This window comes from Sceloporus undulatus, chromosome 4, assembly GCF_019175285.1.
Source record: "Sceloporus undulatus isolate JIND9_A2432 ecotype Alabama chromosome 4, SceUnd_v1.1, whole genome shotgun sequence".
Lineage (NCBI taxonomy): Eukaryota > Metazoa > Chordata > Lepidosauria > Squamata > Phrynosomatidae > Sceloporus > Sceloporus undulatus.
This window is the reverse complement of record NC_056525.1, coordinates 60,130,950-60,146,627: the sequence shown is the minus strand read 5'-3', so window position 1 is coordinate 60,146,627 and position 15,678 is coordinate 60,130,950. Positions and strand designations below refer to the sequence as shown.

Sequence of the window (15,678 nt, the reverse complement as noted above, 5' to 3'; positions counted from 1 at the left end):
CCCCCTAACCCTAATACGTAGTCACTACGTATTTTTCGGCGGCGGCCGTTCCAGACGGCCGCCACCATGTTTACGTCTTGGACGCATAGCGTCCAGACGTGTCGCAGCAACTATGACATCGCGAGTGTGCCAGAGGCGCCTCGCAGCATCATAGCTGCGCCGAGGAAAGAAGCTCCATTTTGGAGCTTCTTTTTTGCTCTGTAATGGAGCCGCGCGGTTTGGCTGCAGCGGCTCCCTCACAGAGCAAACAGCAGCGGCGGCAGATCGCCGCAAAGCGGCGGTTTATAACCCGCCCAAGTCTCTTCTCAGAACTGATCTGGATGCTTCCTAAATCTCACCTGCAATTCAATTACCATGGAGACACATTCTAGTGCTGGGAAGCTGCTTTTTACAGTGGTGAGAAGATTTAACAAGGAGGTATTAAATATTCACCTTAATACCCAAAAAGTACCAGATCCTGTCTGATCTTGAAAGCTGAGCAGTATCAGCCCTGGTTGGTATTTGGATATAAGACAGCAAATGAATATAAGGTGCTGTAGGCTATATTTCAGAGGAAGGAACCGACAAAACCACCTCTGAATATTACTTGACTAAGAAAACCCTATGAAATTCATGAACTCATCATAAGACAACAGGTGACTTGAAAGCACATACACACCCTTCTTCTGTAACAACCCAGAATAAATATCCTGGTGTAATAACATTATCCCATTTTACGGCATCAAGAAGATTCTGGCCAATGTGTCACAAATAGTTCCTCATGGAACTAGAGTTTGGATGGTGGAAGAAAGGAAAAAAGATGAAACACAGAATTAATTGAAGTACTGGCATGCAGATTGGGAATGACAGCCACATCTGGGGATCTGATGCTGAACTGGCAATTGTGTGCCATCTGTTTATTGGAGCATATTTGTTATTTGAATGTAAATATTACAACGATACCATGTGTCTCTAGTGTTCTCTCAGCAATAAATAAATAAATAAATAAATAAATAAATAAAAAACCCTAGCATTTTTCACCATTCAGGGTCCAGAAAGTAGGAAGTGTATAACAATATATCTATACAGATAACACTTTTCAGTGATGGCACCAAAATTATTACACTGCTTTCATGACAGAGAAAACATTGAAAAGTGCAAATATTTCCCAATGGCTTGTTTTAGAAAACCTTAAGAATGTGATATTTTCAACAAGTGAACAGTTCTGAATCAACCCACATGGCAATTGAGAGCAAACAACATTTCACCGATGGGAGAACCCTTTACAATTTTGCACATGTCAATGGGGATGCAGATTTACTATTTTATTCTCACGCACAAGAATGAAAAAATTTGGATGTTTTCTGTCCTCTGAATAAGATTGCAAGAGATTTTGTGCATTTTTGATGGCTTTTTACATCTTGGAACTTTTTTTCTTTTGCAAAAATTATATTTGTGCAGAAAAACATTGGTTGGCATTCTGTTCAATGATTATGATGTTGTAAACCTGACTTAGTACATTGTAACTATTTTATTTCATGAATACAGTTGTTGCATGATCATAATGATGAAAAGTGCTCCCAATATGCTACTTTGAAGCTTTGCAGCTTCTGCCCAACAGCCATTTCTAAGGAGCTGGAGGGTGTGCCAGTGGGTAATGATGTTTCCGTTCCTCTTCTGGTTGCAGGGCATGCTGAGAGAGCGAGAGCAAGACAGAGCTGTGATAGGATCCATAAGGGACTCTGCAGCTCAATGGTGTAACCATACCACATGGCCAGAGAGGGTTGGGCACTTCATTCCTCACCTCCCTGCTCTCCAGCATTTCAGCAACAGCTATGCTGTAATGAGGCTGTAAGTCTTCAAAGGAAGGATTGTGAAGGACAGCTTTGGGAGAAACTGTTTCCATATGCAGGTCCTTGGCCATATATGCTTTGCAAAAAAAGAAGAAAAAAGAAAAAAAGAAAAAGGATTTGTACAAACATTGTGTTGGGTTCTTTAGTACCAAATATATGTGTATTTCACACAAAATGTTTTACTCAGTGTTTTTGTGTAAAAAACCACTGAAACTGAAGATAAATGGAGTGAGGACCCAATGCTGGTGTTTTTCCTTCTGGTGAAGAATGAAAAATCTGTCTGTCACTGACAATTTTTAAAATAGGTTGAGAAGGAAACAGGGTAGAGAAGGAAACATTGCAGTGTCAGTGGGCACAAGACCAAAAGGGGAATAGCTGCTCCTTATTAGAGAGGTGGATTGTGGGAATTCCTCCCACACATACTTTTAGACTCTTGTGGGAATCTTCTGAGAGCACAACTATATCTGCAAAGCTCTGTCCATATTTGGCCATTCTTATGTCACCTATGCTATTTCCCCCTATCTTTCCCATTATATTCTGGAGGCCCTGATCTTTAGTCAAACTAGATTAAAGGGTACACTAAAGTGAAATAAAGTCACTACTGATACAAAATACAGGCATAGCTGGGTATGTACTTGATCTTCAAGGACACATGGGACTTTTTATGCTCATATGCTCAGTAGACCTCCTAGGCAAGAAGCTGGCTCTCTTCTTTCTAGGTCTGAGACAAAGAGATAGGTGGTGTTTATACCTCACCAGGGCTTGCTTTTTAGACGCTATGATAATGCTCACATGAGACTTCAACCTCTTTATGACCTCTATGGCTGGAAGAAGGAAAGATAAAAGTAATTTTATCAATACAAAGCCTAGCATGTCCAGGCACCATCTGTAAAAATGTTTAGGTTATGCCTAGAAAGTGAGAGTTAGACTTTGCAAAGGAAACTGAGAAAGGCCAAAGTAGAGCCATTTTGATGAGGGACTGACCACCTTAAAAGGGCAGCCTGCAGCAGCCTAATTCCCTCCGGAGGGAAGCTGCAGCTGCCAAACTGTGTGGCTTCTCTCTGGAGGAAAAAGAACCCAGAAAAAATGGGTTCTTTTAGCACTGCAGGGTGGATGCAACATGTGTGACAATGGTGCACTCATTATGTAAGTGACGCACGGCAATGTGTGGATGTCGCGTGTTGCTTACGTCACAATGGCAGCGGTCGTATGGACGGGATGCTGCCATTATAGAACCACTGCTCTGTGCTAGGGTTAGGGACCGTGCAGTTGCCGTGCGGTCCTTAACCCTACAATCGGCACCAGCATGGCACATTTGGGCGGTCTGTTTCAGCCCATAGATGGCATGGCCCAAATATCTCAGCAGCTACCATTTGCTGTATATGCCAATTCACATTCTCATACAGTGTAGCAATACTTAATATTGCTTTAATCTTTCTGAATGCTAATTCTGAAAACTTGGGCTATTGGGTCCCTTTTACACTTATGAACTTTAAAGTACTTGCAACTTAACTTAAAAAATCCACTAACATTCACTATGTGCTTTGAAGTTAGGTTATGTAACTGTTAGCACATATTACTCTAATGAGTTGCAATGACTGCAGGAGGAAATACTGGGTATCTATGGAGTTGCTGCATTTGTCATTTTCAGTCCTTACTAAGTTGCACACCACTATGTTTTGTCTAGAAAGTGAGGTATGGAAGTGGTAAGATCTACATAGTAATCAGCTAGCGTTCATTGGGAGAAGGGGGCCTCCGTGCCTCTTCTGTAAAATGAAAATAATGATGATTTTCTTCACAGAATCACTATGTGGTTTAATAAGAAATATATTACTTAGTGCTTTGCTTACTCAGTGCAGTATATAATGCTAAACAGAGCTCATGGTCCTGAGAGCCTATGGTGATTTAGGGAGATTAAGAAGTGGGCCTGGATTTTTGTTACCCATCAAACTATTTCACCTTATTTACATTTTGCCCCTCTCTCTGCTCCAGTCTTACACATCTTTCTTTTGTATCTTTGTAATTTTAATTATTTTTACACTTTGGATAACGTGGCAATCCTGCTGATGCACTCAGAGCATGAGGATGATACAGCATTTTTAAAAGTTCCTAATTCTGCCCTAAAGACTCCCATCTTTTTTTTTTTTTTTTAAAAACCAATTACCTTCTTATCAAGATCCACTCTTCTCATAGCCTCCAGCTGTCCCAATTTGGCATGGTCAGCTCATTAATAATTTGTTATCACACCTTTTCAGGTCCTTTAAAAATGGCCCATTAAAAATGGCCCATTTTTTCTTTCATCCTCCCACTGTCCCCCTTTGTCTGCAAATAACTTCAGTTGCTGAAAACTGAGTTCAAAGGGCAAAAATAATTTGCACTTAATTCACTCAGAGAGGAGAGAAGGAACAGAATATTGCCTTTCCCAGTAGGTCCAAACAATGATATATGCTGCAGTCTCCCCTAGCTTGTCTGTTCTTCATTAATAACTTTTACCATCTTGATCACACTCTCATGCTGCTTTGTCACATGTACCATGGTCCTCATCTGTAAAATGCTGGAAAGTATATCTCCTAAGGTGCTTTGAAACAAAAATGGTATCATTGCATGGAGGTGGGTGGTGGGCTTGGAAATACTGGTTAAGTCAAGCAGTCACAGACAGATGATTGCTTTTAAAACATTCAGCTTGGATGTACTTGGAGACAGTGTTCATTTGAGCCTCTTTATCTCCCTAGAATATTTCCTACTGAAGGCAGGCAGTTAAGCAATAATTTTCAGTTGCCACATAACTGATAAACATACTTGATTGTTCTTGCACTGTAACAGTGTGGCTTTCACTACCCTGTTCTTCAATAGTAACAGCTGGTAAAGGACAACCCATTATGCCATAAACTGGACGAAGGTACAAAAGTCCCCAGGTGATTACAAATCAGTTCCACAATTTCTGTCTCTCCTCTTTCATATCACAAAACTGGGATCACTGTTTAAATGATATCATTGAAGGAGGAAGAGCTACAATGCTACTGTGATACTGTAGATCTTGGAGGTGCAAATGCATTAACCTATAAAGGTTCAAAACCTGATGGTGTACACATTTCTAGGATGCAACTGGTCCCAATGTTTTCTCCATATGCATTATAAACATGGTCTGGTTATCAGCTATGACTTTGAAACCACCATTTCATGTGCAGAATATTCCATCATATGGTGATACCAGAGATTTCTGGGCCCTAGAGTTCCATTAGGGTTGTACAGGACATAGTAACCTTACTAGGGAGCTGCTTCTATTGAACCGAAGATTTACTTCTAAAGTATATATGCCTAGGATCAGACATCAAGCTTCTTACTTGTCCTCCCCAACTTATTCAAGAACATATTCAACCCAGTTCAATCTTCCAGTTTTGCTTCGTGGAAGAAAGTCTCATTGATTTCTATAGCAGAGACAGCTAATGCTTTTAAAACCAGGGTGCTGGTATGGTGTAATTAATTGGTAAATGGAAATCACAAGCAAGGACGTTGAGGATGCTTGTTTTTCCTTTGGGGAGCTCGTCATGTGCCACTGTCCCCAGACATCAGCTGGATGTTTTCCTAATGCCTCCTAAATAGACCTTAATGTAGTTTCCATAAGATGACTGCATCTCTTTATTTAATCACCTTGCTATTGCGGGGCCTGGGCTGTTGCACGGGAATCCAACTACACCCAACAAAAGGCTATTAAAATTAAATCTGCCTCCCTTGTAATGGGCCAAATGGGCTTGTAGCAGAACCATGAATTGGTTCACTAGAAGAACAAGATATTTAATTATAGAATAATTGTGAGGAGGGGGAACTGAAGGTACTACTTTGTGGAAGAGTACAAAAAAGAAGCCAAATTCTCTTATTACAAACTAAAAGTGGAATCATGGTGCCCTCCAGACACTGTTGGATTACAGCTTCCAGCAGCCATATTCAGTATATTCAATTGTGATCAATGCTAGGCAATGTAGTCCAACAGCAGCTGGAAAGCCACATAATTTCCACCTCTGTTATAGATGTCTTGATCCAGGAGATAGCAGTCAGTTACATCGTTGAATATGAACAAATGACCATCTGGACCAAAACATTGTCCTGAAGTCTGTGTAAAGGGCAATGTTTTACAAAAAGCTTGGTGCTTATTGCAAACTAGGTACACTAGCATGTGCCTAAAATACTTCACACAGGTTATATTATCTTGCAAAGACAAGATTGACAAGTGCAAAGTGACAATACAAAGAGTATTTTGATGTTAATTTGTCAGCATAGTAACGGGCTCTTGACAGTGGGCAGAATAGAGGGGCAGCAACATGTTTTACATTTTGCAAAGACCGTTGGGGACAATGTGGTTGTGTAGAAATGCATGTGATTTTTTTCTGTGGAAAAAAACATATTTTCTCAACAGGAAACTGTTTTCTGTACAAGACCCATATCTTTTTGTGCAGAGGAAAGTGTATTTCTGTGAATGCACAAAAATTGTGTTCTTGCACAGTGAAGAGAAAAAGTGTACATTCTATTCATTCTTGCCTGTGAGAAGGAAGATAGCAAAGATTTATATCCCTAGTGTGAACATAAGTTCCTGTTTTCCACAATTAAACAGAAAATGGAAGAGTAGTTCATATATGCATATTCCTCACTTGATTTCATAGCAATTAAGTATTTGCAACTGATTGTGTGTGAATTGCACTGAAAACAAAGTATTGTGTTTCAGGTGATCTGAAAACCCTGTTTTTGGCATCAGCTTTTCCACTCATGATATCTGACATAAGAAGAGCCCTGCAAAATCAGATCAATGGTTCACCATGTGAACTCATCCTCATGCCTCCAAGGAGCCTACAAAGAGGGCACAAAGGCAATATCCTTTGGTTTCCAGCTGCTGGAATTTAGTGTGCAAAAATTCAGACCCATTTCTGAACTGTGGACTGCTGGCAGATCTGGACATTCCTCCATTATTATGTTGCACTCAGGGCTTGGAAAAACTGAAAAAAAAATAAAGTTTTTATTATATCACAGCTGGGCTGGCCACTGGCTGTGCTGGATGGAAAATTCAAGGAGTTATACTTCAAAAAGTAATTCTTCCAAGCTGTGATGCCCCAGGATCTTGACTGCATACTTCTCTCAGTCTCTATTGTTCTACTGCCAAACTCTCTGTGTCTAGAACTATTATCTTTTAAAGCCCATATTTTTTGGTTCTTGGGGTGGGTTTTTTTTGTTTCACTTTATCTGAACCAATTAATTTCCAGTTATGGTAACTTGATGCGGTAAAGGGATACGGTGGCTCAGGTAGTTAAGATGCTGACTCTGTTGATTGCAAGATCAGCAGGTTGGCAGTTTGAGGCCTGGGTACCACATAATGGGGTGACACTAGTCCCAGCTTCTGCCAACCTAGCAATTTGAAAGCATGCAAATGCGAGTAGATAAATAGGTAGCACTTTGATGGGAAGGTAAACAGTGTTCTGTGTAATCATGCTGGCCATATGATCCCAGAGTAGTTTCTGACAATGCTGGCACTTTGACTTAGTAACAGAGATGAGCACCACTCCCTATGTTCGGAAACGACTTGACAACATTGTCAATGGGGAATACTTTTATCTTTACCTATGGCTACTCATGGAAAAGAGAATGGAATGTACCTGTACAAGAGAGAGAAATTGCAGCAGCTGCTGCTTTTCTGAGAGACTCAGCACAGTTTTCAGGAAAACAAAACAAAATACAAGTCTTGTTCCAACTGTACCTATGTCCCTTAATTTTCAATATTTCCTTCTCCTCCCCATTGTTAAAACTTGAAAATATATATGCAAGTTTGTAGCTATAAGTATTGAGAGAGTTTCCAGAGAAGAATGTCTGACATTTCATTGAACTGAATATCATGCTTTGGAATCCTTGCCCCCATTACTAAAGAGCCCATATTAGTTCTACTCTTTTTAGTGTGAGAAGAAACAGAAGATCACATCATTTTGAAAACAATCAAGAAGGTAAAATAACATGTCTAACAAATTTCAGTGAAGTTTAATCTTCACTGAAGTGCCATTCAATGCCATCTTCTAGCCAAACACAGCAGGGAGCACAACTGTTTGCACAAGGACAGTGGTTAAATGCCAGTACTGCAGCCACAATGTTGTAAGTTTGATCCTAGAGGAGGGCTCCAAGGTCCACTCAGCCTTCCATCCTTTTGTAAGTTGGTAAAATGAGGACCCAGCTTGTTGGAGTCAATTGGATTACACATTGTAAACTGCTTAGGGAGTGCTAGTTCACTGATAAGCGGTATAGAACTGTATTTACTATTGCTACTTGCTATTGTTATGCTGTCAGGAGCCCTAACAACAGCAACAGCAACATTTATTTATAAGGACTAAAGAGCAGAGCACCAAACATATATAAGCAAAACCAGACAATAAAACACAGACAGGAAAAAATCTAAAATGCTAAAATAGCATGTGAATATACTAAATATCCTAAAAGAACCAGATTCCATCTTTCTTGGAAGCTAAGTCATTGTCAGCCCTGTTTAGTATTTGGATGGCAGACTATAAAAGAATACCAGGTGCTGAATAGGCTGTATTTCAGAGGAAGGAACTGCCAAAATCACCTTTGAATATTCCTTGCCTAAGAAAACCCTATGAAATTTATGGGATCTGTGGCTTTAATATGGTACAAGTGTTCTGAAGACACTGCTCATGGATTATATACATAGGGCATTTCAATCTTGCACATGTTCTTTATTCCAGAGTGAAGGGAAAGTGTAAGCCACCCCTGGGTTTATAAAGCAGATGAGAAGCAGGAACGAACCATGCATTCAGTTATGATGATACAGCCCTCCAGCTACCTTCAGGCATCTCTTTTTTTTCTAGCCTAGATGGTGGTGGGAAGATTCCACATGAGATTCAAAGGCCTGCTCTTGGAAGCACCCTTTGCTATGAGCAGTTGTTGTGGTTACTTTTTAGAATGCACACATTGACTTTAGGGATGTGATCAACACACATCACTCTTACATTTCAGAGAGAAAGGTGCAGTATAATATGTTCTAGGTCATGTTTTAGATGGTGTACAAAGGCTCACTTAGATGTACAATTTTTAAAAAATCATGAAAAGGTGAAAGTATGAGGAGGAAAAGGAAAACAAGTAGCAAATCTTTCTGCCTAAATCGAATGCCCCCAAACTATTTCATTTCATTTCATTTCATTTCATTTCATTGTGTGTGTGTGTGTGTGTGTGTGTGTGTGTGTGTGTGTGTATCCTACAGCTGATGATCTCATGGTGTGGTACAAATTAAAACAATTCTAAAACAATTTGAAACCATTCAAAAGAATAAAATGAAATAGAAATTTTTTTTTAAAAATGGCTGGGACTGAAAACATAAGTTTTATCTTGGTGCTGAAAGGTTAAAAAGAAATCAACGTTAATCTCGGCAGCAAAATGAGCCAATGTCAGTGTTGATTGGGTCCCCAAAGGGAGTAATTCCACAATTAAGGTAACATTGTAGAAGTACCTTTATTCATAAGGCCCTCTCCTGTGTCTCCAAATACCAAATGGTAGGACGGAGAGGAGGGCCTCACCTGTCAGTGCTCAGACAGATATATTTAAAGAGTCTTATCAAAAAAAGGCCAAAGCCATTTAGGGCAGATAAAGTAGGGAAAATGCATCCTCAAAGCCACACAGGCATGCACTGTGGTTTAAGCTCTTAATGCTGCATATGTCCTTATTCATAGTTACTACTAGTGTCAGGACTGAGGTGATTTGGATTGGGACTTTGGTACAAAGAATGAGGCATCCCTGATGAAACTAGGATTCCCAACAACTTTTTTTTTTTGCTGTTTTTGAGAAAAAGAAAGACACTTGTGGCCCCAAGCGTAAAGTGTCTTCATATCATCTCTAGTTTGACCCTGAGAATAGCACTCCATCACTCCATAAAATTTCTCCATTACTGGGATGGTTAACATAGTGAAGTGTGTGTGAAAACACATTTACACCTGCAATTTTAATACTGATGTATATTTTTCTGTCTGTGAAACTTGTATCATCATCAGCAGAACTGAGGTTAAGGTCAGAAGCTCTCTAAGGGGAAGCTGCTTCTAAGGGAAATGCTCCCAGCCTTCCTTTGCTCCAAGCTTTCATTTTCATTCTCTTTAAAGTTCTGGTTAGAGGCTGCATGTTTTTATTCATAAGGCCAACCAGATTCTTCCAAAGTGCACATAGGTGTTTAAAAAGTCATGCACACATATTCTTTACTTCTACAGTTGACTGATTTGCTGTGAAAACACGAGCATAACATTCATGTTTCCTAAAGCAAGCATGCCTTCGGTATAAAGAATGCAGGATGCTCCCAATTATTAAAAGCACATGTTATGAAATAAATAAAGATCAGGGGCATCCTTGTAATATACAGAGCCTGCCTAGAATGGATTCTCTCATTTCATCCTATGATCAAAAAAGTACTGGAATAATGGAAAAGCAAATATTGGAAATAAGTTGCTGCTAGAAGATGGGGGTAGAGCTGTTTGTAAGGTCCCTAGTATTTACCTCTCAATACACAGTTAATATGTGCCTCTGCTGATAGTATGATTTGATTAACCTACCAATGTAAAACTTGTAGCATCCTAATTTTTGTTGAGAGGACCTATAACAGAGTTGGGCAAAGTGTGAGCCAATAAACCCTACTTTCCCAACCCCTGAAGTCACTCAAAGCCTCTACTAGCCATTTTAAATAAATAAATAAATAAATAAATAGGATTTTCAGACATTTTCCCACTCCAAACCACATGGAAAGACCCTAAATCATGCACCACAGCTCCATATAAAAGCATCTCCAAGTAGCTTTATACAGTATTTGTTAGAGTCATCTCAAAATGATAACAGGAAGTGATGTGATATTATTTCCAGTCCAGTCATTTTGGAAAGAACTCTTATGAAAATAGAAATAGTTGGGACTACTGTTAGGAGGGAGTGTAGTCCATGTGGACGTGGGTAAAATGGACCCTGGCTCCCATACAGTTGCCTACCTCTGGCTTATAGCAATGCAGCATGGAATTGCATGCTTCACTGTTCAGGATCCATGATCAGGGTTACAGTTTTATTGAAGAGCTTATTATGTTTTGGGTATGACAAGGCTAAATGCTCAGATGCCATTAGAGACTGTGAAGGCAAGATGCCACCACACTAGGTGGGGAGGAACTGAGATGTTTTAAAAATTATCCCTAAGAGGATCTTGAGTCTCTGGCATTGTGCCATCATGCACTAACATACTTAGTTGAGGAAAATGCATTGCAACATCATATTATATCAGTTAAATCACTGATCACCAGGATGGGTTATTCTCTTCATAGATGTAGAATTCAAAGATATAGCCCTATTAGTCTGTAGAAACAGTATATAGAGAGATCTTGTAACACTTCTGAGACATGTTAGCACCTTGAGGATTCATAGACTTAAGTCTATGGCGTGTTACAAACCACCCAAAAGGGCAGTCTCCCACCGCCCTTGTTTGCTGCGCGAAGGAGCCATAGTAGACAAACCACGTGGCTCCTCCACACAGCAAAAAGAACCCGCAACAAGTGGGTTCTTCTTGTGGTGCAGTTATGACACCACAAGGCACCAATGGCACCCTTGTGGCATCAAAACTGCACCACGAAGTGCAGACACTAGACGTCCGTCACGTCAAAATGGTGGCGCCCATCTGTATGGGGCGCCGCCATTTTGACACTCTTGTCACGTGTGAGGGGCAAGGGGCATCTAAAAGCGCTGCCCCTCGCACATGATAACGGCGCCTCTATGGGCCCGTCTATAACACGCCTATGAAAACTTATGCTGCCAACTTGTTTCCTTCAGTTAGTCTCAAAGGTGCTACAAGATTTCTCTTCTTATATGGGCTTCATTTAGATCAGTGGTGGGGAATGTGTGTGACCTTCCAAATTCTGATGCTCATCAACTTCAGCTGGTGTGGCTGATGATCAAGGATTATGGGTCCTTTAGTCCATCTGAAGGACTACAAGTTCCCCATTCCTTAATTACATCTTGGCTGCCTGGACAATTTTCTACAAAAGCAGCCACCTCTCTGTGCAACCTTATTATTCCCCTGTGAAATAAATTTGTTTGCATTCCCAGGCCAGGATCAGTAGGCTATCTTTGGCAGCAAAACAAGATTTAGGATCAGCATTATAGAATACAGTGCTAGAATGAAAGCATGCAAATTGCACCTCACGTCTTCCATCTGCATCTTGTGAACCAGTGAGATTCTACTCACTTACCAATCCCCATCTGCTATGTTCACCTCCAAGAATCGAGATAGGAGAAGACCACTAAAGTGGAACTGTAAGAGTGAAAAATGTAAGACAGGATGAGGGAAATCTGTCAGGAAAGTTTCCCAAAGGGAAGTAACAGAACAAGAACAGCTGAACACATCCAACCTGCTCAACACAAAGGGTGCCTTTTGCAGGAGCTAGACAGCCGTGCTTATGAATAGGAGCCTCTTTTGGGCTAATTTTCCTGTGATGAAGAGCTTATTCTGTCTCAAACTGAAACCTCATTTTGAACCTATTATTAAATCTGGTTTGATCTCCATTGATTGTGCACTATTCTAATTCTGTGCTGCTGCTGACAAAGAGTACTGCTTAAGTACCCAGGCAAAGAATTTGTATGTTTTGTTTGAAGGCTAGAGACAGAGCTGGTTAACTGCTTGGTCTTATGTTTTCAAAAATGGTGGATGAGCCATTAGTTGCTTCTTTGTCCCAAAAGTCCTAGATGCATCCTGAAATGTACATAGCAGACCCTTCATCCAATCAAGGCTCTGATCTTATATACACTTTCCCGATTGTTGGGAAGTCATCTGTGGCTGCATGCACACCACAGAAATAATCCAGCTTGACATGATTTTAACTGCCATGGCTCAATAGTATGGAATTCTAGGATTCATAGTTTTGTGAGAAATTTAGCTTTCTCTGCCAGAGAGTGCTGGTGCCACAACAAATCCCAGGATTCCAAAGCATGGAATCATTATAGTTAAAGTGGTGTAAATCTCAATTATTTCTGCAGTGTGGATGCAGCCTATATCTCACAAGCCTTATATGACCTACATCCTATGCTGTAGTTCTATTAAAATATCCCTTATTTAAAACTCTGAAAAACAGATTAGAAAAGCTAGCAGGAAAGAATTCTGATGTTAGATGCACTAGAAACTGGGTGGCACAAAATTGCATACTATACAGAAGTTTCTTGAAATGGCCCACTTAACCAGCTGTTTCTGGACAGCAAGCTTTTTAAATGCTGTTCACCAGACTGCTGAGTGATTTTTATTCCACACAATCATAAATCTAAAACCAAGCAACCAAACCAAACCAAAAAAACTAAAAAATAAATAAAAAATAACAAAATAACAAAAAATAACAAAAATAACAAAAAAACCCAAAACAAAACAAACAAAAACAAATTATTAAAACATTATTTTAAAAAATCCTGTGGCTTTTCCTTTCTCCTCCCACTGAGCCTCACCCCATTCACACCATCTCTTCAGCATTTTAAAGGGACACGGGTGAACACCACAGCCTGTTTCTGCCCAAAGGCAGATGTTGGGAGAGCAGTAGTGTCACCCACCCATTAGGGTGTCACTTAGTGTGGCCTGCACCCTTAGTGAACACTACTGACTTTAGGCAAATCCTTTTGACCTCAGTGGGACATACTTCTGAGGAGTAGACATGTCTAGGGCTGTTAATTTTTTTAATCTGGTGCTTTCCTATCACCCCAGTATGTCCCACAGGAAACCTGGGATTTATGTAGGTGAACAATAGAAGACTATAGTCAGACAAGAGGGCAAAAGTTATTCATGAGGAAGAACATGCAAAACTATCATTTTAATCAGAGAAACCCTGGAATTTATGTACCGAGTTTTGGAGTGTCTGAAAAAGAAAGTGGTAGTAGTGGGGAGGGAACGATAGATGATAGACATGAATAACAAGTAGTCCATCTTGACTGCATCTGTTTTCCCTCTGATAAGGTGCTGGGTTTTTTGGAGAAGCACAGAGTTGCATGTGTGGAGATTCACAGTGCAGGACATTGCTCATTAGTATCAGCAGGGAAACACAATTTAGACATCAAAATATATTAGAGTGGCACTATGTCCTACTTGATACATAAATAAATAATAATAATAAAATTTTTATTTATATGCCACCCTTCCTACGATCAGGGTGGCTTACATCAAATTAAAACACAGTGTACAAACAGATTAAAATCCACAACAATAAAATCAAAACAAACAGGCAAAAAGCCCCATAGCCCAACCTCTTGGCCACGGAAGAGGAGGGAGGCCCACAGGATTTTTATTCGGGGAATGCCTGTTGGAATAGGAAGGTTTTAAGATCCTTCCTAAATTGGGCCAGGGTAGTAGACGAGCGGAGCTCTGTGGGCAGTGCATTCCAAAGGGCTGGGGCAGCTATGGAAAATGTCCTCCGTGAAGTGGAGGTTAACCTAGCCCCAGGCACCATTTGAAGACCATCCTCTGTGTGACAGTGCTCTCTGTTTGAAAGTTTGTGTCATCATGGCCAGCCACAAGGAGTACTCGGAGGACGATGAGGAATACTTGGCTCCTCAGGTGCAGGAAGAATCTGAGGCCCCAGTTCTGCCTTGCCAGATCCCAACTCTGCTCTCCCAGCCCCAGTAGATTTGGCTCAGCCAGACCCTAGCTCTGTGGGATCTCCTCCAGTGGAGCCTGGGGCTCAGCACCCCAACCTTGCCCCAGTAGAAGTGCCAGACTTGGGAGACAGAGCAGGAGAGCATTGAGGTTCCTACCTTTAGCAAGAGGAGATCAGAAAGGGCGTGCCTTGAGCGTTCCAAGAGGCTTGCTTGGAAACGCTCATTAGGCAATCAGCAGTTGTGATAAGGGAGCTAGATATAAGGCACCTGGCAGACACTGAGCTCTCCTGCCAGAGACTATTAGTTCTCATAAGTGAATGCTGCTTGATCTGACTCCTGGCTTCCTAGACTCTTGACTGCTTTTGAATCCTTGACCTTGGACCTTTATGTACTCATAAAAATTAGCATGTGAAAAATTTATGCAAATATGCATCTTTTCTTGCCCTCTTTCCCTCCCCTTTTCTTTAATCCCCCCCCCCCTAAATAGTTAGTGGAGGGGAGGTTGGACACAAAATTAAGCAACCAACTCATGTAGCAGATGCCTGGAGTCTACATAACTGCCACTTGACTGTTCCCCCAGACATTTCCTTCTGTTCGAAGGGATAGAGCTGTGTGTGCCATAAGCAGGCTTATGAAGTCCCATCGCCATGAATTCAGGTAAGATTCAAGTGGTCACTGTCTGCCTGTGGAACGGTGGTGGGAACACAATCTAGCCCTTTGCACCAGGTAGCAAAATATCATGGGTCTGGCCCTGGTAGAGTGATGAAGGATCCTGGGAGTGGGTGGGTGGGCGAGTGGCACTGTCTGGTTGTGGGAGGAGTGCATTTCTTGGGCAAAGTTGGAACTTTTCTTTTGCCCATTATTCTTCTAGTTCTCACTGGCTTTTGTCCTAAGGTCTACATATGTAAGGTAGCATTACTCTCTTGGAAGTACATTTATGTTCTTTGTTACGTGTGCTACCATGAAAATACCCTAAGGAAAAGGCTTATTGAATGTGTACCTCCACAGGCAACAAAGCACCAAATGGCAGTACTTTGAATTCTCTCTCCTGCTTTAAATTGATTGGATAAGCATTTGTTCAGCAGCTCTGGCAGGAAAAGCATAGAAGCCAGCAAGGCTTTTATCATTTGAAAACCAGCCAGTTTCCACCCTGTCATCATGGAGCAAAGTCCCATTTTTGCCTCTGCTCCCTTCCCCCCTCTCTGTATAAGGC

The 15,678-nt window shown here is 40.9% G+C and overlaps 1 protein-coding gene across 1 annotated transcript in view; it reads left to right on the top strand.

The window, feature by feature from the left end:
• The window catches only part of LOC121930023, an 18,993-nt gene extending 12,378 nt beyond the window's left edge, over nt 1-6,615 (top strand). Inside the window, exon 2 of the mRNA XM_042466159.1 lies at nt 6,553-6,615. The gene's annotated coding sequence lies outside the window, so the exon portion shown is untranslated. The remainder of the gene's footprint in view (nt 1-6,552) is intronic.
• The last annotated feature ends 9,063 nt before the right edge of the window (nt 6,616-15,678 follow it).